Source organism: Corvus kubaryi, unplaced genomic scaffold (genome assembly GCF_017639235.1).
Source record: "Corvus kubaryi isolate FWS band 111438036 unplaced genomic scaffold, C.kubaryi_AGA036_p1.0 split2-37374, whole genome shotgun sequence".
NCBI classification, from domain to species: Eukaryota; Metazoa; Chordata; class Aves; order Passeriformes; family Corvidae; genus Corvus; species Corvus kubaryi.
This window is the reverse complement of record NW_024582082.1, coordinates 1,346,338-1,374,003: the sequence shown is the minus strand read 5'-3', so window position 1 is coordinate 1,374,003 and position 27,666 is coordinate 1,346,338. Positions and strand designations below refer to the sequence as shown.

Below are 27,666 nucleotides of genomic sequence, written 5' to 3'. Positions count from 1 at the left end.
TAACTATATTCTTCCTGGTTGTGTTTCAGCCCCCATTCCTGGCTTGGCAAGAGGTGTGAATTAGGAATATGGGTCAGAGCTCTGTTAATTTCTATCAGCTATCTGCCACAGAACTAAGCCACACTAATGTTCAGTTCCTTTTAGTTTGCTCTTAAAAAAAACCCAACAAACTTGAGATGTGCGATCTGTAGGAAAAAGTGGGACTTAGTGCCTTTCACCAGAAGACCCCACTGTTCTTTCCAGGGATGAACTCCTACAGGAACCTGCATGGTGCAGAGGAGTGCCTGAGCTCTGGGCGCTCCTTGGGTGTAGTGCAAATCTGAGGGTGAGTGCAAATCTTTGTCTACAGAGAGCTAAAAGGCAGCTCATTTGGTTTGAGAACTGCGAGTTATAAGCAACTAGAAGCAAGACTTCAAAGAAAACCTCCTTGGTTCCTGTGACTTTTATTTAGCAGCCCAGACCTTTGGGATCAGCAGACTTTCAGCACTTAAGGGTGTGTGGCAGTCAATAAAACTTATTCTCAAAACCTCTACAAATTTACCCTGTTTAATTTGGCTTCTAATCAGAGCCCTTCTGATCACAAACCTTTCTCCAGTACCCTAAGCTGGAGCTGCCTGTGGCTCTGTGGTCCAAAGGAAGATGTTCTGCTTTGAGGAGCAGCTTGAAAGGCTGTGTGTTACCTGACACAGGAGAACATGCTGCTCCTTCACCTGGCCTCTGTTTGTAGCCCTGGAGTTAAATGTGCATTCTCCTCAGGAGGCACATCCGAGCCTGTGCCTTTGGAGATGGAGGCTTCAAGGCTTCTACAGGGGCTGCTGCATGAGGTCACTGCAGGGCAGCCAGTGAGGAAAGTCTTAGTAGAGGACTTGCCCTTCAAAAATTCAGCTACAGCCTCAGGGTGTGTGTGCCTCTGATTTACAAAGGTATTATTTTTCCCTATTGAGAAAGTCAAAATTTTCCTACTCCCATGTTCTCTTCCATTCAAGTGTTCCACAACACGTCCCCCAAAACAATTAATTGTCTTGTTAAAGCAGTGTTTCTTTTTCATCCTGAAAATTTCCCCTGTCAAGTGCTAGAAGGAGAATCTGGATCACTTTCCATTTTCTTGCTGTGAGCAGGAGTGCGGGAAAGATGCTTTTTATGAAAATAGGTATTTTTTTAAGTGAAAGAAATAAAAACCTCCCCTGGAATGAAAACAGAGCCTGAGTCCTCCCAGAGGGGTGGCAGCTGAGGTGGCAGGCTGCAGTTTGGCACTGTGCTCTGCTCTTAGGGCAACATGCTGATTTTTATTTGGTGAGCCCAAATTTCACTGGAGCCCTGTGAGAGGGTGACTGGGTCAAGGGTGGGTTGTCAGGATGTGGTCACCCCCCTGCTGCAGCACAAAGCTGAGGCTGCTGAGCTTACCTTCTCTGAGGATGTCAGTCAGTTTTTCAACCTGCTTTCCTGGCTCTTGCAGGTGTTTTTATTGTAGTTGCCACTTAACAACATCTGGTTTATTTTGGTTTTGTACAGTATTCTCCATTTCTTCCATTTAGTGCCAGGTTGAATTTCACAGGGACCTGCAATGCATCCCAAGGGAGGGCTGAAGGAAGGAGGCTCTCAGTGCATGGCAAGCTGGTTTTCGGGGATGAAATTAGCTCAGAAATCCTCATGGTTTTGCCTTGTGGACAAGAGGAAAAACCAGGAGGACTCAGTATTATCACCTGCATCTCCCTTGCCTGGGAGAGCTTCTCTGCAAGTGCAATTAATCTTTTTTCCTGTGAATGAAAGAGAGCTCTTGAAATAATCTCTTTCCAACCCCTCTTGTTATTTTTAATGGATTCCAGAATGAGCTGGTTGCTACGTGTAGCTTTTTTACATACAAATTTGGGTTTGAACCCAGCTGAATATTCAGTCCAATTAAAAGCAAAGTCTTTGCTAAAACAGAGGCAAGGGGAACAGTGGGGAAGTCTTTCATGCAAATGAGCGAAACAATGAAAACAGGAGGACTGAATGTTTGTTATTCATACATATTCTTACAGGTAATTATTGTGATTTCATTCCTAAAAACTGCCCGCTTTAAGAAGAAGTGATTGTATTCCAATAAGTACTTGTTTATTAAACTTGCAGTGACTGAAGTTGAATATGAATTATTAAAATGTCTGTGAGGTGCAGGGTTGTTTTTCTTTTGCCAGGTGTCTGTGAAAAGTAAAAACGACAGGAGAACATGCAGCAGGAGAAAGCCAAATGCAAGGCTGGAACTGGCCTTGGATCAATGGTCCCAGTCCCAGTCCTGCTGGCCACAAGACAAGATCCCCAAAGTCTGCCAGCAAAGCCAGAGCTCTGTCACCTGCAGGACAGGGGTGGGGAAGGGCCTGCACTGCCCAAGGAAGTCAGCTGAGAGTTTCCTGCTCTCATAAACTTGTGTAAGGCTGAGGCATGTATTTCTCTGGAGAAATAAGAGGAAATCTGGGAGGGAATGAGAATACCAGGAGCGCAAGAGTAACAGCAGGTGTGTTGCAGCACATGGCAAAGAAAGAGAGAGAAGGGGGTGGTCTGTGAGGACAAGTGGCATCTGTCTGTCTGTAAAAGGCACAGTGTAGCCCACAATTTCCAAGTACCAAGAGGATTTTGACAGAGAAGTAATAACAGAGCAAGGGAAGCCTGGAGAACTCGATAGATTTATTCTTGTAAGAGGTTAATGGCTTAGCCCTTAAAATGTACAAGAAAATTCAAGGCGGTTTATGTGATGACTTTGACACATTCTGGCAATAAATGCAACGTGAAGATGTTCTCTCCATTTGCCTTAAGCCTTTGACTTTACTCTGTCACAGTAGGAAACTCACTGTACATAAGAGAAAAGAGCAGATGTGAATTTGTTGCAAAATAATTGTGTTTCTTCGGCATAGTTTGCTCCAGAAAGGAAGCTCTTGCCTTTGCACTTGGTATCTCCCAGGCTTCCCAGCAGTGTCAGGAGATGTCAACCAGGTTTGGCAGTTGAGGACAAGTGCAGAAGAGATTGGAGTTTATAGAAAAGCAGTGACAGAAGAGGGGAGATTCTGTAAGTACCTGAAAAAGAAAAGCTGTGATGCCCTCCAGAAAAGAGACCTTGTCCTGGCCCTGCTCCAGGAAAACTCCCACCTGGAGTTCACATCTTCCTAAAGCATGAATTCCATCAGTCACTTGACACAAGCCACTAGAAAATCAAGCTAAGTTTTTTCTTTTTGTGCTAATGTGGGTGAATTTGGGAGAACTGTGGAACCAAAATGTCCTGAACAGGTGATCCTCCTGATCTTGAGCAGCACCTGTGCAATTGCAGGCTTTAATTGCCCCTGATTCCTGGGAGTTTGCTGCATGGTTGTACAGTTCTGTCTGAGAGAAATTTAAGTCCAAAGATTCTTCTTTAAGCCCAACAACCTGCTGGGTGACAGAACACAGGTACAGTCATATCCATATCTTTGATTGCTGGTTATTCATGAGGTGCTGCAGGCATCTGTGCCTTTTTAGCTGAGTTCCCTGCTGTGTAGTCCTGCTTCTGTCACTCTCCCAGTAGAAAAACACGCTTTGGCCCAGTGATGTCTGCACTGCTGTTTTCTTCACAGTGCTCATAGTCTAAACATTTATAATTCAAAGGTCTTCAGAAAGAAGTGACAGTTTCTCTTCTACAAAATAAAGAGCATAATGACTTGTGTTAATTATTCCTTCTCAATTACTCACTTACCAGGTCATATATTACTCCAAGGCTTTTAGTGCCTTGGGCCAAAAAGGGTCATTACAACTCACAGCCTAATGACCTGACCAAAAAAATGTAAGTGAGGGAGAACAAGTCCTGAGTCCTCCACTGAGCTCTCTGGAGTCATTTATGGATGCCTTGGGAATTCTACAAAGGAACAGCTTGGAAAACAAACAAGAATTGTTCAGTGTTGAGTATTGCTCTCGTGACATCTATGCTATTACAAAGATTTACAGCTGGAATAATTCGATCTGGGTTTTTCTCTTCCCCCCATTGAGTCACATTTTGGAAGGCAGTCAGGCCCTGAGAGTTGGGTTTTGCATAATTGAAGCACCAGAACATATTAAGTGGAACAACTAATGGGGACGAATTTTTTTTCCTTTCCTTCCAGACTGGGTTATCAATTATGAATTAGTGGCAATCTAAGATCAAAGGGGTTCCATTTTTGCAGCTGAATTTGAGGATTTTGGAACTGAACAGATGAAATGCAGCTAATGACTCATTTCAGGAAGGCTGAGACAGGAGATAACTGATGGGTGGAGTTAAGTGTTTGCTTTAATGTGTTTCTGACCACGGACATACATTCTCAAATGTAAAACTGGACACTGAGATCAAGTTAATCACATAAAATGATGCTGTGAGTTCCTCTTGTGGGGCATGACAGACAGCAATCTGATCTGTAGCATTTTTTTATTCATGCTGACTATGACCTAGTTATTGAGCCATATAGAAACATGTTAAGGTTACCACGTATTGGTTACACAGAAGGCTGCTTTGCATCAGTACAAGTTCCATTTCTGCTGAGAAAACACATCTCTCCAGCAAGAACAGTTCAACACATGCTTAAAACAAACAAAAAAAAAATTATGAGGGCTTTAAATTAAAAGTGGCTACAACCCAATAGAGGCACATCGAAAAGAGCAGCCCAAGGCAGGGCTCAGCTATGTGCTCCCTGAAGTGGCAAACAATCAAGCAGTTTATGATTCAAGATAGTAGATGGTGAGACAAAAATCTGGGAGCCTTAGGGGACAAACAATAATCTGCTGTGCTTTCTAAGGAAAGTGCAGGAACACTGGACAAATCTGGCAGGAGCATCAGGTGCCTTGGGTTTAAAAGTATTTTCTCCTTGAAACACTCTGCTCCTGAGTAAGTGGCCCAGGTCAAACCAGGTGAAAAGGGTTTGTGGTGAAGTACTCAGAGCTTCTCCTCACAGCTGTTGTTGGAGGCTCTGGGGGTGTGGAGCTGCCCAGGTGAGGCTGTGGTTACCTGCTGGTGCTGGCAGGAGGAAACACCACCCATGGAGCTTCCCTGCAGCTACAGGAGAAGAATTCCTTAGCCTGGAGGCTTGAAGGCAGGAGGAAGAAGCTTCCCAAGGAGTCCTAGCTGCCCTAGTAAAAGTGAGTTTCTTACTGGTGTAACAAATCTCTAAATTCCTAAAGTAAAATTATTGGGGAGGGTGAGACAGCCTGGGTGAGTTGAGGGGTCCTGGGTGGGCTGCTGGGATCAGCCCTGGGGGTGTGAAGCCTCTGTGGCTGCCCAGCAGTTCTGTTTGTTTTAGCACTAGCACTGGCTATCAGCTCCTGCTTCAAGAGCACAGCAGAAAAAGTCAATTACCTCGTGTGCCTTTATGTAAAATATTTTCTTTGGCCTCAAAGTTATCATTTTTAATAGGATGTTAGATAAATTTCATGCTATGTATTACTTATTTTGTTTGGATAATACCTTCTAAATAGGATTTTAGATAAATTTAAATTTAATTGTTTCTTATTTTGTTTGCATAATGCCTCATAGTAGGACTTTTGAAATTAATGTGAATCTATTACTAAATTCTAATGGAGCAATTATGAAAATAATGAATTTATTATCACAACTGCTGTTGGAATAAAAAGGAAGGCAATTCTAATGACCTGACTCACCTTTGCTGATGTATCAGAGAGAAAATGAGGCTGAGAGTACTAAATGTTATAGTCAAACAGTTTAATGTTTGGAGAGAAACTTTCAGAACTTCACACTTACATGAAATGAATATTTATTTTGGAATAAAAAAACCGTTTCTAACTGCTGAGGCCAAATGGACAAAACCTGCTTCAGCTTTCATTAAGAAATTGGTGCATTTTTTTTCCCTCTTGTCTTGAGGACTTGAAACACCTTTTTTGGGGGGTGTTTCATTTTTTCTAATGAAAAATGCTTTCCCCCTCCATAAATTTTGCTTTTCATTTGAGTTCTGATGTGGGGAAGGTGTGTTCTCATGCTCTGAGTTGCAGAAAACTTTATTGTTGTCTGGCTGTAACAATGAGCACCAGGAGATGAGAGTATCTCCCTCTACAAACCAGTAAGGAATCTGTTCAAATCCATGGCTTAAAAGTTTCTTCTTCTTTCTCTGGATCAGTGTCTGCATTTGTTGATCTTGTTCATGTTTCTCCAAGGGCTCCTCTACTTCATGATACTAATTTTATTCAGGTATCTGCTACCTTATAAATCTTTGTCAGAGACAATAGAAGACATGACCTGGGCATGGCCTTTTAGAAAATAAACCTGAACCAATTACTATAGGGAAAATACTCAGCTCCTGTTTGAAACTCTGAGCTAGATTTGGTGATGACTCTCTTTTCAGACCACAGTGTAAAGCTTTTTTTCTCAAAAGGATCTTCTTGTGGCTGCAGAGCTATTGCTTAAGAAGTTACTGCTCTGTCCTCTTCTGTGGTTTTTGGGCTTTGATGCTCGATGCAGGCTCCCTGCACAGAGGGAGCCCTGTGAGCCTCGGGGCTGCTGTGTTTGCCCAGCCTGAGCTGGAGGCAGAGGGATGCTGTCCTGATCCAGGGGCTTCCCGAGGTGAAAATACGTCAGAGCAGAGCACGAGCAAAGCTGTGCCACTCGTTGGGCTGCGGGGCTGGGCTGAGGTGTTAAACCACATTCCTTATCTCTGCATGGCTCTACATCCTCTGGCTTCTTCCCTGGTGCTGCCAGGACATCCAGCAATTTCACTTCCTGGATTGTGCCAGCGATGGGGGTGGGAATCTCCTATCCCCTCTGTTTGCTGTTTGTTTTATCTGAGGCGGTGTTAACCTTTACTCAGTGCACTTATTTACTTCAGGTTTTAATAGTGTGATAAGGTCACTACAAATTTAGTGGGAGGCATTTTAAGCACTTGCAGCAATAAATCACAGTGTACATCACCCTTGTGCAGTTTATCCAGACCCAGAGAAATCCAATTGGGTCCATAATATGAAGGCCAAATAAAGCCAGGTATCATAGTGAGAAAGCTTTGACGTATGGCTCTGACAGAACCTGCACACTTCTCCTCTATAAATTAACAGCTATTTTGCAGAGCTGACAAGTAGCTGATATTCTTGGAACTGATCCTATTTGTGGCTTTTTTCCCCTTCCCTCTTCCATTCTGGTCCCTTGTTCTTTCCCTTTAGAAAATCCAAAGGGAAGAAAAAGCAGTCTGTTCTCTAAAGTAGGTTTTAAAACACTGGTGCTACAGACCCATGTCACAAGTCCGGTGAACTTGCTGGTAGTGCAGGAGACTCTAAAACCTCAGGGACTCATCTCTGCAGGAATATGTTCTTATCTATTCCTTTATGCATTGGATTTTTTTTTTCTTCTTAGACAAGACAGCCTTTGCAGGTAGGATCAAACCAGCCTGCAGGTCAGCCTAGGAGCTGCAAAGTCCTAGTGACCAGAAAGGGGTAGCAGCAAGCTCTGTTCCAGAGCTGTAGATAAAGCACAAGGGAACGTGTGGCCACTAAACTGCACTGGCCAGGAAATGGGCTCGATAACCTGGCATGTATATCCTGCTTTAATTCCTGTTGCTTTATGGCCCCTGCAGTACCCCAGGAGCCCAGCCAGTTGTCTGACCTTACCCCTGCCTTTAGTCCAGCAAAATTGAAAGGGTGTTGGAGAGAGGAGGGAAGAGGGGGAGGAAGGGATTATTTGCCGGCAGTGATGTCGGACTCTTGAACTCTCCAAATGACCCAAGAGGAGATTGATTTCACCTGTAAAGCTCAGCAACCTCCTGGGTTTTAAGCTAACATTAAAAATTAAATGCCAGTTTCCATGTTATTAAAGGTGGAATAAAATTGCTGCATCTTACCACACTCAGAGCAAGAGAAAGATGGAGACTTTGTAGAGCTCAGCAACGCTGTTGCTGTGAAAAGTAAAAGCAGTGTGAGGAGGAAGGGTGACTGTCTCCTCGAGTTTCTCCTTCATCTGCATAGTGAGAGAAGAAAAAACTCTCTCTCTCTGAGTGAGAGACAGTGCTGTGATGTCTGCCAAACTTTCCAGAGAGCAGAGTCTGGCTGGGCTGTGCGTGCAGCACACCTGATGGATGCTCAAACACAGCCTCCGTAAAAACAGGCAAGTCAGGTTTTGCCAGGCACTGCTGCCTCTCACTCAGTGTCAAATGCTCCCTGCAAGAGCAGCTCCCTGAGTGATAGATTAAAAAGCAGCAAGAGCTCATCAAAATCTGGATACATCTCTTTTAGGTGAATAAAGCCTTGTCACTTTGGAAAACTGCAGGGACTGGATGAATTTTTCCAAGGCCTGAGGGTGAGGCAGTTTCCCTCTCACCACTACGGGTGTGTTTTGGATATACATAACCATTGCTGGTTCTGCCATTTTAAGTCCTTGCCTGATTATTTTCTGAGGAACTACAGCTCCTAGAAATACCTTAGTTGTTTGTTTTCAAAGGTACAAAACTCTTACCATCACCTGTGTGGGTGGATTACAAATATCTGACCTGTCTGCATCAGGCTGGGAGAAAAGCCAAACCTTTTCTGACATCAAACCCTATGACTTTTATCAAAGTACACATATTTTTGGAGCAATGGGGCTGAGAATATGTAATGCACAGGACCTGTGTAACCTGATGGAGGTCCCTATGACAGGACACAAAAGTTGTCGGTCTCTGTCATGAAATTCAGGGATCGGGGGCCAGAGGTTGGAATAAATTGGATGTGCCCTTGCTGCAACCTACCAGGGGTGCAAACCACAGCTGTCTCTGGCAAAGAATAGACTGGAGCCAGCATCACTGGGAAAAGGGGAACTTGCCTTTAAACAGGGTCTCTGCTCAAGGCACTGGACACAGTCCATGCACCGAAAGCTGCAGCTCCAGAGCATTTTCCATGCTAAGCTTAGTCTCTCTCCAGGTCTCTAATGCCTAACCATACTGATAATCATCTTTTAATTTTTTCCTGACTAACTACATCCATAACTTCTTGCTCTAGTAAAAGTCTGCTTAATGCACAGCCGTGTTGTAAAGTCAGGCTGCTGTTCCAACATGCCCAGTCCTAAAGGAAGCATTTGTTCCAAAAAGATCCATTTCTGTGGGACATTTGCTTTGATTTGTAAAACAGAAAACACATTCATTTAACTGTGCCATTCCTTTGATAGGTCACTATTTCACCCTTTTGGTGCAGTAGAAGCTTATTTTTAATAGGTTTATTGCTTTTTGGTCATTTGTTTCCAAAGGCCTCACGTCAGTGCTGCAGCTCTGATCTGGAGTACAGAAAATTAATTATTTTTACAGTAGTCTATTCCTTTCACAAGGCCTCATTTTAAGTGTAGCTCAACTGTATTACAAGTAACAGTATGTGGTCCTGGAGGGACTACCAAGCCTCTAATTTAATATTGTCCTGGAAGCCTTATAATGTCAGCACTGCCGGATCAAGCTTTTCTCTTTCTAGCCCTCCTGTGTCCCAAGGGGAGTCATGAGGGACCAAGCTGGCTGTTGTGAGTGTGTGTGGATGCTGCTGGGTGTGTGTGTTCACTCTTCTGGCTTTGGATTTTTTGGTCTCTGAGCCTCATTAACAAAAATGAATGTCCAGAATGAAGGCTTGTCTCAAGAATCTGAGTGGGGAGGGTTGAACTAGATAACTTTTAAAGGTCCCTTCCCACCTGAACCGTTTCATGACTCTGTAATAAATAGGAAAGAACTGTGTGTAGAAATAATCTGTCACTGCCAGGGTTTCATGGTGAGAGCTTCTGCTGTGATGGCGCCAAACCCCATGGAAATGTCCTCAACTCCCTCTGCTGATGTGTGTGCAGTCCCTGGCAGATCACAGTGCCTGAGGAGAGGACACCTGAGTTTACAAGGCCACCCTTGGGCATGGTTCTGTGTGTGCCATTTCCTTTCTGTCTGCTCCTTCCTTCAGTGCTTTGAGAGAGTTTGGGGGATAAAACCTTACAAATTGTGGTTTGGCCCCTGTAGAACGGATATTTAAATGGAAATAATACTTTCATCAGTTATGATAGAAAGTGATCCACATTAAGGAGTGGGGTTGAGGCCACCCAGCATCTCACAGTACCACTAAAATCCACCATTTTCTTCATCTGTAGGATGATTCAGAGCTCTGGAGAGCTTTTTCTTACCTCCTCATTTTTTGTAAAACTATTCCACCTTCACTTCCAAACTTCCTCCTCCTTCTCCTCCTCTGGCTAATTCTCTCTGGGGAGGTTTCCTCCTCACTGCTGACAGACAATGACCTAGATCTTGTGCATCTTTTCTGGAGAAAGCAACTGAGCTGATGCTCCTTGTTCTCTGTGCTGTTTAAAGCTGTGCATGGTTCAGCAGACTCAAGCACTTTGCCCTTGAGAGTAAATCTCAGATTCCAAGATGCATCTTTACCATTGTGTTTCATGCTCTGCAGACTGAAGTGCCTGTCAGGATTTCCTGTGAGCTGTGGGGATGAGTTGATACTCTCCACCTCACTTCTGCCTGCTGACAGGGCACTTACCATGAAATGCTGACTGGCTCAATTTAATTTTGCTTGTGTCATGTTGGTATCTCAATCCCTGTGAGATCAGAGACCCTGTGCCTTTTGCAGGACTGGATTCTGTGTGTACTTACAGTGAGCAGTGGTTGGACTTGCAGGAAGAAGTGATCTGGGTAGCCAAGATGGAGGGCAAGAAACAAAAATGTTTTCCCTTTTCCATAGAGAATTTAAGGCAGAGAGTGGAGAGGAGCAGCCTTCCCTAGGGAGCTTGGTAGAAGCCCTAGCAATGACTTTGAGGCTGCTCTGGACGTTGGTGGCAGCACAAGAAGCACGTGTGATGCTCCTGGGTGGAGGCCTGTGACTCTTCCCTTGGCTGGGGACGAGTAGAAAATGGGATTTAATTGTCTGAACAGCACAGGTTACTTTTGAAACAACTGTTTATTGTCATTTACTCTGGTGCTATTTCTGCACTGTCAGCACTCAAGGCCCCAGACTTTTGACATGGGATGAGAACCTTTGTGTAGGGCTGGCGGGGTCCAGCGGGAGCACATGGAGCTGGAGGTGATGCCCGGTGAAAGAGGGAAAGGGCACAATTTCAGGATGTCATTTATAAATATGCTTCTAATTGTTACCTTGCTTTGAAAGACTCTGTGAAAGTGTGGACATATGGACTCCCTCAGCATTCAGTTGTTTTCAAGAGGCATATTGTGTGTGGGTGAGTGCTTGATAGTATGGATATAAGGAAACCAGAATTTTCCCAAATGGTGAACCACTTCTGGTTCTCCCACTAACGGGAGGTCTCCCTCTCAAGGTGACTTTATTAATTGGGCCCTCTATCATCTCTTGCATCACAGAGGAAGTGAAAAGATACCAGCAACTCTGTGTGGCCCTGCAGACAGCTACCATCTGCAAAATCAAGAACTTTCCATCAAAAATTAATTAAATTAGCCCAGATTCCATAAGTAATATAACTGGATCTCCCTGGCACCTCCCAAGAGAAACACGCTCTAAGTCAAATGCACCCAGAGACCATATTTGGAAATGAAACAATTATTAGTCTAATTCAGTCATCAAATTAATTTTACAGAGGCAGGAAATGTCAATCACTGGAAGAGGTGGCAGCAGAGTGTGGCTCCCAGCCTGCTTGGGACTGATGGATGCAACGAGAGGACAGACAGACTGACCACAGTGTCTGACCATGGGTGGTATCCAGACCACCCTGAGCCAGGAGCAGCCCATTAGTCTGTTCTCTGCTTGTTTTCCTCGAGGGAGTTTTTCTTTTATACAATAGCACCGAAGATACAGGACTGAGGGGCAGCTCCCTTGGCTGCTGCAGCTGCTGTATCCATGAGCTGCAGGGAGCACGGAGAGGTTAAGACCAGGAACAGGCCAGGGCTCCTCTTCGTGCATCAGGCACTGAAGAGAAGCAGTCATGACACCTAAATTAGAGCCTGGGAGGACTGTAGTCAAACTACATCCTGAGCATTGCCATGAAGTGCAGTAAGCGGCCTGTCACATGCAGTTTGCTGGTTTGCTCATCCCCTGCCCTGGAGATGACTGTGCGCACCAGGAGTTATTTGCAGCAGCAGGAATTTTCCCAATAACTGTATGCTTTCCTGCCTGCTGGAGAAGCAAGCTGAGATGTGGAGATAGTTACAGCAGAGGGTGTGGTGAAGGTACTTTAATCAGACAGTCCTTGGAAACTCTTTGATAGGGACAGAAAAACATGGATGCAAAACTTTCCCTTTTTTTTCTTGGCTTGTTCTGCATCAGTCTTTTATAGGAGTCAGGACTGGGTTTAGTATTTCCATTTCAGTGTCCATATCAAATGCACTGCTTTCCTGAGAGGATGTCTTTTCCAGGCTCTTTGGGAGTGCTTGTTTTTCCTTGCATCAGTGGAAGTGCTTGTTCCATCTATACTCACTTGTCCTAAACTTGATTGATTTCTTGAATTCCTTTACCTGCTGATGGGCTGTCTCTACTTGATGCCTAAATTTTTCACAGCTGCTTTCCAAAAGGTATTCTGTTTTCTGCCCAGCACATCTTAGCATTGGTATTAGATTCAGGTACTGGTTATATTCTAATTCAACCTGTCCAGTGTTGATTTTTTTTTTTTTTTTTTTTTTTTTTGCCACACAAATGATTACCTTGACTGATCTTCACTCTCCTTGTAATTATGCCTCTATGCAGGTTTCTCTGTATGGTTTGATTGGTGGGTTAACTGCTTGAAATGTGACATTTGGCAGCTGAGGGGTTTCTCTTTGCTGGTACATGTGGGCAGTTCAGGCAAAGTGCCTTGAGATCTTGGGCTGACAGATGAAAATAAACTTCTTATTGTGATTTTTTTTAATTGGTTAAAGAAACCCAACATTATTGGCTTTTCTTCATTGTTTCATGCATTAAAGAAAGTCCTAGATGCAGACATGTAGCCAGAGTTGTGATACTTTGGTGTGTTTGAAACTTTGGGTTGGGTAACCTTTCCGGTCCAGCTTTGATCCAGACTTGAAGTGAAATAAGACAGGAGGGAGCCCTTGGAGGTAAATACTGAGTGCTCTGTGGGGGAGTTTAGCCATCCACATGATTGCTATTAATTGTAATGACGGTTGTGAATCTACATTCTCATGCATCAGGTTGTACAATTACCCCTTTGGTGCCATTAGAGCATCTCTTGAGGTTCCCTCTTCACTTTCTGCCATCAGCCAGAGCACCTGCCTCCCCTCCAGAGTCCCCCATGGGATCCACTTCACTCTCCTCTAACAGGTCTCATTATCTGGGGTATTTCATCAGTATTTACCTCAAGGAGAAGATCTAAATAATGTTGCCAAGGCACAATAACAAAAACTGGAAGGGACAATGTAAAGTTGGCACCCAACACCCAGAGCAGTGCCCTGTCAAGTTCCCTCTCACCCTTCCCACGGGTCAGACTCAGTGTGACCGTCACAGTCAGATATCCTGCTCCACAGGCATGTGCTGAATCCAGAGCTTGGACCACAAGCATGAACTATTTTAGCATTTGAGTTCCTGTGCTGTTGCAGTAGTGTCCAATTTTGCTCTAGATATGATGAGAGAGAGATGGTCTACAGGAAACTGTGGCAGTGGGAAGGGACTTTGGCCTGGAGATCCCAAAATCTTCCTTCTGGCACGGGGGCTGAACCATCCCTGGTGCAATCTGCAAATCCTGTTGGTGGCACTCCATGGAGGGATCTGACCCCAGCTGCAGTTTCCTTGCCCACTTAAGCGTGTTCCTTTAGCTTTGCCAAAAAGGTGGTGTGTGAAAATTGCTTTTAGTACCAGAAAAAGAAGTTTGCAACAAAACCTGTCTCCTTGGGTGCACTAATTCTATTTTACAAAGAAAGAACATATTGTTTTAATTAATCATATGAAAGCAAAATTAGCATGATTATGTGAAAGGTGCTGTAAATCATTCTGATCCACATCATTGAACAAAGAGCACTTAGTTATTCCAGAGTTGTTAAAGATTTTATCTACCCAAGTGAAAATTCAATTAGCACAAACCAGTCTCATATAAAACTAAGGATCCTGACTGCAGGAAAAACTTTGTGTGTGAATACTACCTTGTGCCAGTTTGATAGATTACTGTAATTAACTGTATCCCACGCAAGCTAAACAAAATTTACAGAAATGTTGTTGTACAAAAGGAATATCTTCTCTCTCGTTCTTGGCTAGAAATTTGAATAGTCTCCATAATATTGTTCTGATGATCCTAATCCATGTAATAGAAAAAAAAAAAAAAAGCTGCCAACAAATGCAGAGGGCTCTGACACTCACTGTTTGAGGTTTTCCCCCCTCCTGCTGCATCAGAAACAGGCACTGCATTTAACATGTCTCAACTTGAATTCAATTAGTTACCCCAAGATGTTTCAATTAAGCAACTTGAATTCAATTAGTTAACCCAAGACATTAGTAGAGAGAGACAAACTAAGAAAGAAATGAGATTGCTTAGAAAAAGAGCCATATTCCTATTCCTGGCCTTCCTGGCAGACTGGCAGAGTGCTAGAGGGATAGAAATGGAGGGCATGGCAGGTTATGCCAGAATGCATCATCTTAGTGCAAAAATAACTGTACAAACAGACCAGTTTGTTCTTGGACATGTCTTTCCTCACCTTTTAATTGTATTCGTCAGGCTTTGGCTGAGTTTTCCTCCTGCAAGGAAGAACTGCTGTCGGTGTGTGCAGGGTCAGGCTCTTTGCTGGCCCACATGTGCAGTGACATATTGATGCAGCTCTTGGGCTGAGGGTGGTTCCCGTGTCACTGTCACCCTGTGATGCTCTTGGTTTGTCTTGTAAAACACTTTATTAAGCAAACAGTAGTGGCCTGGTCCAGTGAGAGCAGTCGGGTAGAGAGGAACTGGCAGTTCTGTTTCAGTATTCCAGGGAGGGGCTTGTGACTTCTGTGTAGCTGGGGTAAAGCAGAATGTGCCCTGTCCCTTATCCAGGCATAATTGTATTTAGAAGATGAAGATTATCATTATTATCCCCAAAGATTTGTACAACAGTCTCCTGTGGACTGGAGCATGTGTACTGAGGGAGGCAGCCCTTTAGGGTCCTGAATGTAATTACTACATATTCTTGTTGAAAATGTGGTGGTTCAAGATACGACCTGGTAGTGTCTGGTGTCCGTCCTTTGTCTCATCTTGGGCTATGTTTCCTGTGGAGAATTAGGAAAAACCATGATTTCAGCCTGAAGGAAGAAAGGGAGAATAAAAATCCACTTCTCTTTGGATGCTTAGGTGTAAAATGTGACCGGTCTCTTGTGTCAGTTGTTTGCTTTGATTGGATTTTTTGTGTAGTTTGAACTTCCTTTCAAATTTAAATAAATTGTCCCAATTTGGATCTGAAGATGGCTCTGTTGGCCAGAAGTGGCACATATTGAGGGTCCTGGCCCTTGCAGCAGTACCACACCAGACTGTCCGACTTATGGGGTCTCTCTTGCTTTTTGGACTGAAAACAAACAAAAAAAGGAATGTAAGTAAGCCTTGAATTGTAAAATGGGCTGGTGCATGTCCCTGGACTCCTCACCCTGGAACTAAACCTTGTGGCAGATTTTGGCTTGTTAGATAATCAAAAGAGTGCCTGAATAAGATCTCTGTGTGTCCTACCCATTGCACTGATCATCCCTGTTTGATTCAGATGGGGAAAAAAAAAATCCATACAAATTGCAGAATTGCTGGCACTGCTTTCTGTAGCACCTGAAAGTGTCTTGGACATCTCCCAAACATGTAATGGCCTGGTCTGATTCTACTTCTATTACAGCTCAAGCACTAGAAGTCCTGTGGTCAGATCCTCAGCTGGAATAAATGAGGATTGCTCTGATTGCAGTGAAAGATCTCTGCCAGGAGGCATCAGTGGAGGGCCTGCCTTCTTTCTTTTTAAGGGAAGAAGTGGGCAAATGGAACTGGTAGCAAAGAGAATACAAATGTCTGTAGATATAGGCAAAGTAAGTATAAGTGTGGCAGAGGGGAGTGAGGTGGAGAAGATGGGAGCAAACACTTAAAGCAGCTGTCATAGAATCATAAAATCATTTGGGTTGGAAAAGACCTTTAAGATCGTTGAGTCCAACCTTGATGCCACTGCAGTTTAGACTACTTAAGTGAAAACATTCACCTGCAGCACAAGTGAAAGGTCTGTCTGTGTGACTAAAGTAATGTTTGAGCTTGTTTCCGCAGAGGTGAACAGGCAGGGAATTCCTTTTTCTGCTTAATAAAGAAAAAACCAAGTACAAACCCCCAGAAATGAGCATCCCCCCATGCTAGTGAGGGCATCACTGGGGTGTGACTGCTACACCCTCTGTACAGCTCCCCCCCCCGTCCCACAGCAGCTCTGCGTCCCTTTCCAGAGCAAATCCCTCTTCCTCAGCAGTTCGCCTTCCCTGCCAGTTTAATTTCAATACAGTTGGATTTCAGGCTTCCTCCTCTTAATCCCCACTTATTTCTTTAAACAGAAATGGTCAACCATTTTGGGGCAAGGTGGATTAGTGGAAGTGTTGGCAGAGAGCAATCTCTGTGCGGGAAAACCCTCAGCGTGTTTCCTCCAGTGCCAGATTAGCTCAGCTGGCTCCTGCTGAGGAAATGGGTCATTGCTAATGTTTAATTTTGCTTTTTGAGATGAGCTGTGGCTGCCTTAGCTCTGCGTGGCTCGGCTCTATTTCGTTTCCACTCATGAGCCTCTGTGCCTTTCAATAGCAGGATGACAGTGGTGGCACTTCTACAGAGCTGAAGTGGGTCAGTTGTGGGGTTTTTTGCCCTCCCCAAGTTTTGCACTTGTTTAAAGTCAATCATTCACTGAGTAATTTCTTCATCCTTTCCTCTTTGGCCCCCTTACGCTTTCTTGGTCTGTTTGCTGACCAAACAGTGACTCGTAAGATTACAGCTGTCAGCTTGTGGAGTTTATTTACCTAGTCACTTTTTGTTTTGCAAAATTAATTAGATAAGGATAGATTTAAGTGACTGTGGAAGTCGGCAATGAAACATTACGTTCTCATTAGCTGGAGTAATTCAGTTGCTCTGCTGTAATCTGCAGAATCTCCACAGACTCAACAAGACAGATGTGAGTGAGAGGAGGGGAAGTTTTGCAGTGACCTCTTGCCAGGGGGTGGTGGTGGGCTGGTTCCTTGCAATCAATATCCCCCCTTTGGAAAGGACATCCTTCCTGGCCAGAGCCATGGAGGTTTTTCAGGGGCAGAGTCAGCACTTCTGGTGCATCTCCAAGGCACTTGGCTGTCCTCCGCTTCCCACTACTAAAGGCTTCCCTTTCCCACCCTGTCACTGGAGATTTCCCACTTGGAAAGGCAAAAATTATTTCTTCTTTTACAAGTGGAGAAGAATAGAGAGGAAAGGAAAGAGAAGAGAGAGAAGACCAAGCCAGACAGGAATCTGTGTAGCAAGTGAGATGGAGGCTTGGTTTTGGGCTGGTGTGTCCAAGCATGTGTGATTTGAGCACTTTGAGTTGCTTTTTGTCATCACAAATGCTACCATGATAAAAAATAATAAGGCTTTCTATTGGGATGAATAAAGAGCCAAATTTTATATCAGAGTAAAATAGGATGTCGATGTTGTCCTAGATTTAATAGCCTAAAAAAGTAGATTTTTGGGGACCCCCCTTTTAGAATTCATGCTTCCATGTGCAAATGGCTGTCATGGAGGCTAAGTGGAAATCTTCCATGTGGTAAGATTTCTGCTCCTGCAGAGAGGATGAGCTGTCAGGAATGTTGAGTTGCAATCTGAGAGCAAAAAGGTGATGGAATTCCTGGGAGGCAAACAGCTGGAGCTGCACTGAGATACGGCTGGGGCACAGATCTGGGGCTGGATGGGTCTCTTCTATAAATAATTGCTGAGGAATACAGCACTCGGGATGCAAAGGACAGAAAACAATGCCAAGGACAAAAATGCACAACTAGGGAATACTCTGAGAGACTGGAATGAATCATAGAGTGAAAAACAAAGCAGACCAGGGGAAGGTTCTGGGGTTATAGCAAATAATGATGCACCTCTGCTGTAAAGAGCCTCGAATGAAAGGCACTTGGTGAAAGTGCTTTATAAGCTGTACACTGGACTGAATTCCCACTGAGGCCAATGGAATTGCTCCCATTAATTTTTTTTAATGAGTTGATTTGGGCCTCAATGGCCATGTTTTGATCCCCTGTGCTTTGTGGATGTTTTCTTACTCTACTGAACAAATATATCAGTTGGTTTCAGCTGTACCATTTGAGCACCAAGACTGTGTTAATTGTGAGTTGTGTTATTCCTGTTGTTGTTTAGGACCATGAGCTGTCATGGCATCAAGGACATCTTTGCCTATCAGAGCTTTAAAAAGCATTTCTGCTCTGGACACAGATAATGGTCTGGTGCTGGCAGGGCTGCAGTACCTTAAGGAAAGATGGAGAGCTAGAAAATAGAACTCATTTGCAACTGTGGGGAGAACTTGGCAGATTTTTTTAGCTGAGAGATCAAGACTGGTGGTGGGTGTGGATACAAATATTGCTGCTAGCAAGAATTTCTCTTGCTTCCTTCCAGTCCTGTGGGATACTTTTCTCTCTCACGGAAGATATTAGCAGAGTTCTATAAACTATGAACACCTGCAACCTTGCAGAGCCTTTTTCATAGCACAGTAGAAAAACATTTTGACAATGGATGTTTTAGGATTTTAGCCAACCACCCCAAGGGGTGGCTGATCCTTTGACCAATTAGACTATGAAGAAAAAAGTCTATAAAAGAGTTCGTAAAATAATTAAATAAAGGAATCTTGCTGCACAGTTCCTGCCTGTTGGATTTCTCTTCTCCTCCCTACCACTGCAGGATACCGTGATAGGTGGGAGCTTGTCAAATCAAGGCTCCCTAACTTTTTCTTCAAACCAGCATAAGAAATTCACCTGGATTAGATTCATGACCTAAGTAAAATTAATTCTTTAATCTGCTAATGATACCAAGCAATTAGCTTGTCAGATATTTGTAGCTGACTCAAAAATATTTATATTTTTTAGCCTTGAAATGGAAAATAACATTTTGCCTTTATGTCTTTAAAACTGCCAGACATTCAGCTGACAGCAGCGGGAATCTGAGGAGCAGAATGCCCTTAGTGGAGGCCACACAAGGTTCAGGTTCAGATCCCCATCTCCAAAGCTCTGCTGGATCTTTAACTCTTGCAATTTTCCCTCCCAGACCTCCTGGTAGTGCCAGGACACTGACACCTCTTTGCTTTTTCCTTCTTTCCTTTTAAATTACTAACCCCAGCTATCTCTGTTTATTTTGAAGTTTACTGTGACCACGTACCACATAGTTGCAGATCTGAGTGTAAATCAGGAAAGGCACCTGGGGCTTGAGTTTTATTGTCAATAAATCATCAGGAGAATCTGGGAGCTGCAGCAAGGTGAGGTGTACCTGTGGGCCAAAGGGGTAGGACGCCGTAAGTGCAGTGAAGCAGGAGAGTGGCGAAAAAAGAACTAATTAATGCTTATTGAATAAAACTATTCTGCTCTTTATCTGTGGGAATTAGATTTAGGAAGAATTAGATTTAGAAGAGGCTCAAGCAAGCTGATTCAGTGGCATGGATTTTGGTGTAGCACTGAGGCCAGCGTTGTTTGCAGAAGCAGACACCAAGGTCGTGTCTTTGAACTACACATGTTTTTGATGGGAATAAAAATGAAAGACATTCGTGATGTCTTTGAACTGGTATCAAAAAACAAGAACTGGAGGTCACAAAGTGACAGTGAAGGAATGGATGCACCCGAAATATTCATGACAAAAATTTCTTCAGCTGGGTAGCGCTTGGTACTGCAGAAGGAATTGGCTGCGTAAAAATACCCTGCAAGAAAAGGCTGGAAGGGAGCAGAATGGGTCTGCTTTGGGAAAACAATGCTGCAGCCTGTAAATCAAATTGTTGGGAGTGATGGCTGGGCCAGTGCCTCAAAGGTCTGTTGTGGAGAGCAGCAGCAGCCAGGCACCAAAAGAGGGCCTGGGTCCAGAAAGGCACCTCCACGCCCTTGGCAGGGGACAGATGCTCCTCTCCCCTGCGGCTGGTTTAGTACAAAGGACTGGTGAGTTGGTGGGTGAGGTGAGAGAGGCAATGGGAGTTACACAGGGAGTTTAGTGCTGGTTTCTATTTCCCCCCAGCTCTTTTGCAGCTTTTCCTGGAGGTTTCAGTCCTGCAGATATCTTGGGTCCGTGCAGTACAGCTGCTGCTCGACACAGCAGCATCCCTCTGTGCTGTGACACAATGGGCATGTCCAGCTGCATGGGGAAGGACAAGTGCTCCCAGCACAGGCCATGCCACTGGCAGGGCTCCTTCCCAGGTGGTTTCTTGTTTATTGGTGAACGTTCCAAGCCTGCAGCAGTGGAGTTGGAGCCAAGAGTCTCTCTGAGACAAAGGCAACACAAGGAGGGTGTTTGAGCTGGGGAAGGCTGAGACGTGTCTTGAAACAGATTATAACGGTCGAGTGTCTGAAGTGCCCCATAGTTTTTTCCTTATGGAAAGTACATGGCTGCAACAGGACCCTGCTGAGACCCCTGACTCGCTGCTCCAGCTCTTCCTACCCCATAGGTTACATCTCAGCTGAAGCAGAGCCCCTTGGAACTCAGTTGAGCTTAAGGTAAAAAGCTTGCCTTGACTGTTGTTGGTTTGTCCCCACTTAATGACCTTTCCTGGCTGGTTCCTCGCCCTCCCCTGTGATGTTTCCTCCTGTAATTGTGTCAGCCTTATCCATCCATCCAAGGAGGAGCGTCCTTAGGAAGGGCTGTCACTCCTGATGATTGACGAAAGGAAGGGCATTTGTCCTTTTGTCTATCAGTGTGATAAGCAAATCCAGTGCCAGTCATTTGCATGCAGGGAGGATGGTTTCATTAAGAATTTCATTAAGATGGTAATGTTTAATGTTTCCTGGAAAAAATGAGTTTTTAGGTTGTTCAATTATATAATTAAAGTCAGAGAATTAGGGAAGATTGCAAGCTGCTTGCATAATGTGGGCAAGTTTAATGGTAAAACTTGTAAATAACCTCAAAGGAAATGAGCTTTTTTTATGTTACTTGCCTTGAATGGAGTTTGTCTCCTGCAAGGGTGAGGGATAGGGAGAAGGGCAGAGGGGGACTTACCAGGCTCTGACAGAGGAATGTCTTAACAGACAGGTGTCAATTTTCCTTGAGTTTGAGCAACAGGAGATGGGTGACCTGGTAAAATGCAGAAACTGCTGCCAGGCTGGACCAGGCTGCTCTGTGAGCTGTACCAAGGCTGGGGTTTCAGAGTACTTCTACTTTATTTAGTGCAGCATTGGGTTCCAATGGCTTTGGCCTGGTGTTTTACAAGGTTGTTTTCCCCCCTGTGCTGTTATATCTCTGTCCCCACATTGAGATGCTGCACAGAGGTTGTGTTAGAACTGGCTGCCTGTTCCATGTGTGCTTTCCTAGAGCACAAGAGGATCTGAACCTGGATTTGTGTCCAAATGGCTCATGAGACTCCCTGATTCCTGTCCTGCACCAAAACCACTGATCTCTAAGTGGGGTTCTCCCAGGGAGCTGCTGTGCTCCTGCCTGCTGAGGGTTACCAGCTGCACGTAGTTATTCCAGAAGATCTCCAAATCTTTTCAAAGCATCCCTCAAATGTCAGTCCAGAAAAGTGACATAGAAAGGAAATTTATTAGGGAGAATTCCCAGCAGAAGCTCAAGCAGTATAACACCTTAAAAACAAAATGGTGACCTGACAGAGGAGCAACAGTGTCGTGTATTATGTGCCTCTCCTTCAGTACTTTATATAGCTTATTTTAAGGAAATGACTGTTTTGGATGCACCATTATTCTTTATAAGGAAGATCTATTTTGAGTGATTTGAGAATGACAACTGTTTCCTCCTTGCTTATTTTTCCTATTTTACACAGTGTTCCAGTTCATTTCATTGCAGGCTTTTATTTTGATTAATTTGTGACTTTTGAATGCTGTCCAGCATGTTGAAATTTCATAGGGAAAATAATTTATATTAATTAATTTATCAAGTACTCTTTTACTCATTCAGTTTGTGAAATATCCACAAAAAATTCCTTTAATTTCTCAAATCCCATCATTTTTCCCCCCAATCAATATATCTTTTGCAACCTTTCCTTGGACTGTGAGGTGGTTTAGATCATTTCTTTTGGAGCATGTGGTGATGCTGCATTTTTGGACACAAGATCAGGCTGTGTATTTTCCAGTGCTAATAAGCTGGTCTTGGTGGCAGAGTCCCTTTAGCCCCTGAGTGAGCTTTTGCCTCAATATCTGTTACATGTTCTTTCAGATGAACACTTTGATTGTTTTTTTTTTCTTTACCCCCAACCTCTGTGCATTCAGCAAATTTCAGCACATCAACGAGAATGATGCATAGGTCTTTCATTATTATTTATCTGCAATGTTTTATGAATCAATGAATCACATATTTGCCTTCTGCCTGATAAATACTTGCCTGCAGGGAGAAATGTACCCACCCGGTCATTAGTAGTCAAAGAATGGTGCATCCTAGGAGAATACTGCTGGGTCAATAAAATTGTGTCTAGGCATTATGCTGGACAAAAGGGGATTACTGGGGTATTGAATGGGAGGTGAGTGATTATTGATTGAAGTATTTGTGTTTTGAAATAGCTCTGAATAAAAACATACCACGCGTGCTGTCACTTGTCAAACTTTTGGTTTTTCTCTGTGCTAATGGCAGCAGTCCTTTTGTGCTGCTCATTAACTGTGATGTTACTCACCTGTTCAGTTGTGGAGCCTGCCTTGTACAGCATTTCAGGCTCCATTTGGAGTTCTGAGTTGTTGCCAGTGAAACTGTGACTATTGGGTCTCACAAGGTCCAACGTGCACTGTGTGGATTTGCCCCTGACCTGTGGGTCCAGCCAGGGCCAGCCCTTGCCCCACGGCTCAGTCTGGCAATCACACAGTGGTCTGGAGCAAATCTCTGCTTTAGCACCACTCTCCATTTAACATTTCCATATTTCCTGTCATCGGAGTACTGAGAAGAGTGGGAAAGTATTTTGCTTCCCAAACTCCCTGGAGGGATCGGATTTCTTACTGCAAAGTAGTTAAGAATGCTGCATAGATGGGGAAGATTGATGAGCAGTAAGTAAAATATTTGAAGACGTGTGTAAGACAAGCTTTGCATGGTATCCATTTATCATCTTGAGCAGATTTCATCTCCAAGCTGCATTCAGACTTTTAAAGGAGAAAACGAGAGCCCCTGCTCTTGGAACTGTGGCTTTAGAGAACTTCAAGGAGCAGCAGCCCCTGCACAACGAGTCTATCTGCGGATCTTTATTGAACTGTTACTTGCTCCACATTTATTGCTGCAAAGGCTTGGTTGCTGCTGATGGCAAGAGGGACACAATCAGACATTTCAACAGTGTAATTACTCTGGTTGGAGGCAACAAAGTTGTTCCAAGGTCACGTTGTCACATCAGAGCAGGCTGTCTCCTGCATCTCATTTTTATGCCCACACACAAAGAGACACTTTTCTGGCTGATATTTATAGAGAAGTCCTACAGTCATTTTAATTATGCACAACATACTGATGCCTGCTTCACTGATCATAATTGCAGCTCTGACCTGTTTTATTTTGTGATTTAGATGCTTTCTTTTAAGCCTTTCTCTGGGGTATGATTTACAGCAGCAGGTACTGGAAGTGAGGAGACAGCCATTGATAACGTAGCTTTGGTTGGTGGAGGCTGAGACAAGCTGTGGGCTGTCACTGAAGGGCTCCTACGTGTTCTTTTGAGCAGTCTTGCCATGCCTCAAACCCCTGGGAGGGAAGAGACCAGGTGTCTGAAACCAGGCCTGTCCCATTCTGCCCAGATGACCTGTCTTGTCCATCCCCTCTTTTTTTCCCTCTCTTAGCACTTTCCAGCATGAAAAGTTCACAGCCAAAACCTTCACACTCTGTCTATTCCTTCTGAAAGGGATTTTATTTCCCATCTGACTGCTTGGTCATGCAAAGGCAAGTCCAGGAGCAAGGTGACTGCTCTACCACAGGCAGCCTCCTGCATGGTGGTGTCCAAAAAAAGCATCCCAGCACTACTGCAGTGCCCCTTCTTTTGTCACCAAGTTTTACCAAGCAGAGAAATCTGTATCTTGTAAACCAAGGAAATGTAGGAATGTGGCATCTCAGAGCAGCAGTGCTGCCAGTCTGTGTGTTGTAGCAAAAGACCCCCAGGGAGTGTCTGGGGAGACTTAATTTTTTAAATCCCTTGTCATGTTGATATGCCACTTGCTTGTTTAGCAGCAGAGGTGTCAGAAGACAAGGTCCATGGGGCCTCTGCAGCGCTTGGCAACAAAACATTTGTCACCTAATGCTTTTAAGTGGGCAGGAAAAATGTGTTTGGGAGAGAAGATGACCCATTTCCATCTTTCAGCAGTCTTCCTCAGATGGAAGCTTTGCTAGGGGGGATTTCTGCTGCTGCAGGAAACACAGGATGCAACAACTCGAAATCTTTGGAGAGTTGTCTTTCCCTGTGCCGGTTGCAGAGCCCTGTTTTGATCACTTTAGCCCCATTAATAGGTCAGGGCTTGCATCCATCCTACCACATCCAAATCCATTCTAACCAGCACATCACTACATGAACCCTTGGTGGATCTCATGAGCTGAGTCTGGAGTCATGAACCCTAAAATTGAGTAATCCCATGACCTGGGGCTCCAAATAAGACCACTCTGGCTGCAGCAAAGGCTTAGGGTATTCCACAGGGGGAAAGGATCCTGGCTGCTGAATGAAGTACACCAGGCCCCCTCTGTCACCAGGCAGGTACAGAATAGTGGTTGGTCCCTGTGTCTGCTGAGGGAACTGGGAGCAGTTCAGCTCTTGCTGTGCATATTCTTTTTAAAACAAATTTAGCATTTCCCCTAATTCTTCACTTTGTCTAAAAACAACTGGTGGTGGTGGTGGTGGTCGGAGGGACTGGAGAGCCACATCCACAAATGATAGACAGAAATTTAATCAAGAATTAGTGATCAGGAAGGTGGCTTGCTGCTTGCTGTGCTTCTCCCCTGGAGTCAGTTCCACTGTATTTCCCTCCAAGGAGGGGAGTCTGCCTTTTTTTTTTGTGTGGCTTTCTGTGGTATTTTAAAGAAACATGACACACCATAACTCTTTTAGGAGAATATTGTATGTTCCATTACATAACACTTTAATGGCTGTAGGAATATTCAGCACCGGGCACCTAACAGCCCACTGGAATGGACTATGGCTTTTCTCACCCCCAGGGTAATGGTTTGCAGTGCAATTACCTGCTCTGGAATGGGCTTAATGCCACTTGCTGAATCTAGTTTGGAGAAGATGCCATAATAAGAGAGGAAATGTTGAGATGTATTTCAGTTGCGTTGTTGCTTTGTTTGCTTTTTGTATTTTTATTTTTCTGTGCATAAAATAAATGCAGGAAGTGTTGGCCTTACTCTGTAGCATTCACAGGCTATTTCTGCTAAATTTTTTAGCAGAAGCTGCCACAAAAATTCCCCTTGTCTCAGTGTATCTTCAGCCCAGGTGCATTGCACTGGCATGAGAGAGCTGGGAGCAGCCATTCACTCCGTGCTGGCCTGAGGTGTGAAATTCATTTTACCTAAGCTACTGAGCTCCTGTGCTTGTTCCTTATTGTGTGAGAGTAAACGGAATGGGAATCCTCTGTGTGCCCTCACCTTCTCTAGTTGCATCACATCATCTGCTCTACAAAGCTTGTCAGGAGATGTATGCTTGTACAGGGATTTCAGAGTGGCGTGGGCTTTGTTTGTGTGGGTTTGCAGGGTGGGGGTGGTTTTTTATTTGTTTTCATTAAAAGGAAAAAGCAAAAAGGGAAATGGGATCCTGCCTGTTTCAGAGCTTAAACCTACCCCACTGAGCATGGTGCAACTGCATTGTTTCTGGATGGATCTCTGAATCATGCAGGAGGTGCAGGCTCTGCCTGTCAGTCCTTGCTGGGAGCTGATTTCAGATGGTTTCTCTGTTGGGTGCTCATAGCACCTCTAGAGCACAGCTGGTGAAAATAAACTAGATGAGATGGATTACATAGGCAGTGAGTGATAATCTATCTTGAGGAGCTAAAGCCTGAAAGTTTTTTTGGTTTTTGTGTTTGTAACTTGGTATCTAATGTATCCCTGCTTCCTCGCTTGAGTCAAGTGGAAGTTGTTTAGAAGTTACGAGTCAAATGAATTTAGGTACTTGGCTCATTCCATGCTAAACCCCTTGATTTCCCTTTGCTTTCTGTCCTTACAATCTGTAAGGTGTCACTGAGTGATTTTTTCTGTCCTTCTGCATGATGGAAAGAAGTCCAACAGTGTGAATAGATGTCACTTGCTATCAGGTGCAGATATGAAATAGCCAAGAAAAACGTAATGAAATCTTAAGTAATTTCCTTTGCTGTCTTTTGAAGCTGGGAGGATGCTTTATTTTGATGTGTGGTTCCTTTTTTTACCAAAAAACATTTCTCCTTCACACTTAACCTTTGGTATTAGCAGGTCAAGTGAAGTTGGCAGGGGATGAGCAGAAAGCAACCTCTCAACCCTGGGGCTCCCCTGAAGCACAAGCACCACAGACCTGTGCTGGGTGAAGCAGTGCTCTCCTGCCACAGGCTTGGTCCTGACTCAAATTCATGTGGATGCTGGCTTTTGTAAGCATAAAGCTTTCTGGGATCTGCCTCCCTCACTTAGAAGCTGCAGCTTTTATGCTGGCACGTAGTTATTGGAAATCACCAAAACGCTGCCTGTTTTTGCATGTCATTAAAACCATCACTGTCAGCCTTCTAATTCCAGAACACAGCAATATGCTGACAGCAAAGACTGAGGAGAGTGGTAACAACATCAGCAGGACAAGCATGGGAGCTGTGAGGGGCTGTGTTTGCCCCGAGAGAGCCTTCCCCAGAGAGCAGCAATTGCACGGCTCACCTTCCCGCTCCGACCTGGCAGTAATGCACCATCAGCTGAAAGCCAGGAGCTGTTTATTGATTATTACACACCGTCATTAACCAGCACATGCTGAACAGAGGCATTCAAGTAGAGAGTGAAAATCTGGCTTTCGACTCCTGGGACTGATTTTCCAGGGAGTTGAAAGCAAACCTGTGACAGTCAACAAATTGGGAAATTCCTGATGTGTCACACATCACTGCCAGCCTGTGGAGCAGCTCAGGAGGATCTGATGCAGAAATATGAGCCATTAACAGACCTCATATGTTGTCCATGTTCTCACGGATGGGCCAGGGTGTAAAATTAGCCAGGCAGTACAACAGACTGCAAGCCTGGCACTTTGGGAGAGTTCACCTTCCAGAAGTGCCCAGGATGAGGTGATGTCACTTTGAACGTGCTGGCTTTCTGTTTCAGCAACTAGTGGCCCAAAACAGCTGGGGCAGTGATGATGTAGCTTTGCCAGCTCAAAAAGGGGAGGTGGGCTTGTAGGCAGGCAGAGGAACAGGACTGGTTTTTTTCTGTTTATTTTGTGGAAATGTGAGTTGCACACTAAATATTGAACCCTTCAGTAGTGGTGCCTCTTGTTCTTCAGGCCAGGTCCTTGGGTTTTGGGTGTGTGCTGCTGAGGCTGTCACCAGTCCTTCTCTGCTCATCACCTGAAGCCACTTTGTGCTGTAATCGGTGAGAAAACTTGCCAGAACGGGCATGTGTTAGAGCAGCTTACTAATTTTTATCAGACAATAAATATTTTCATTTATTCTCTGCTGCAAAAGAGGCCTTGGTTACTCTTTGGGAAAATTGAACAGAGATAATAGGTTTCTGCTAATGCT

General features: G+C 44.2%; 1 long non-coding RNA gene across 1 annotated transcript; it reads right to left on the bottom strand.

Moving 5' to 3' along the window:
- Positions 1-1,516: 1,516 nt before the first annotated feature.
- LOC121658143 lies at positions 1,517-21,308 on the bottom strand. Its single transcript, XR_006013847.1, has 3 exons — positions 21,297-21,308; positions 4,907-4,912; positions 1,517-1,598 (listed from the first exon to the last, which is right to left on the bottom strand). It is a non-coding gene; the product is annotated as an uncharacterized LOC121658143 (long non-coding RNA).
- Between the last annotated feature and the right edge of the window lie 6,358 nt (positions 21,309-27,666).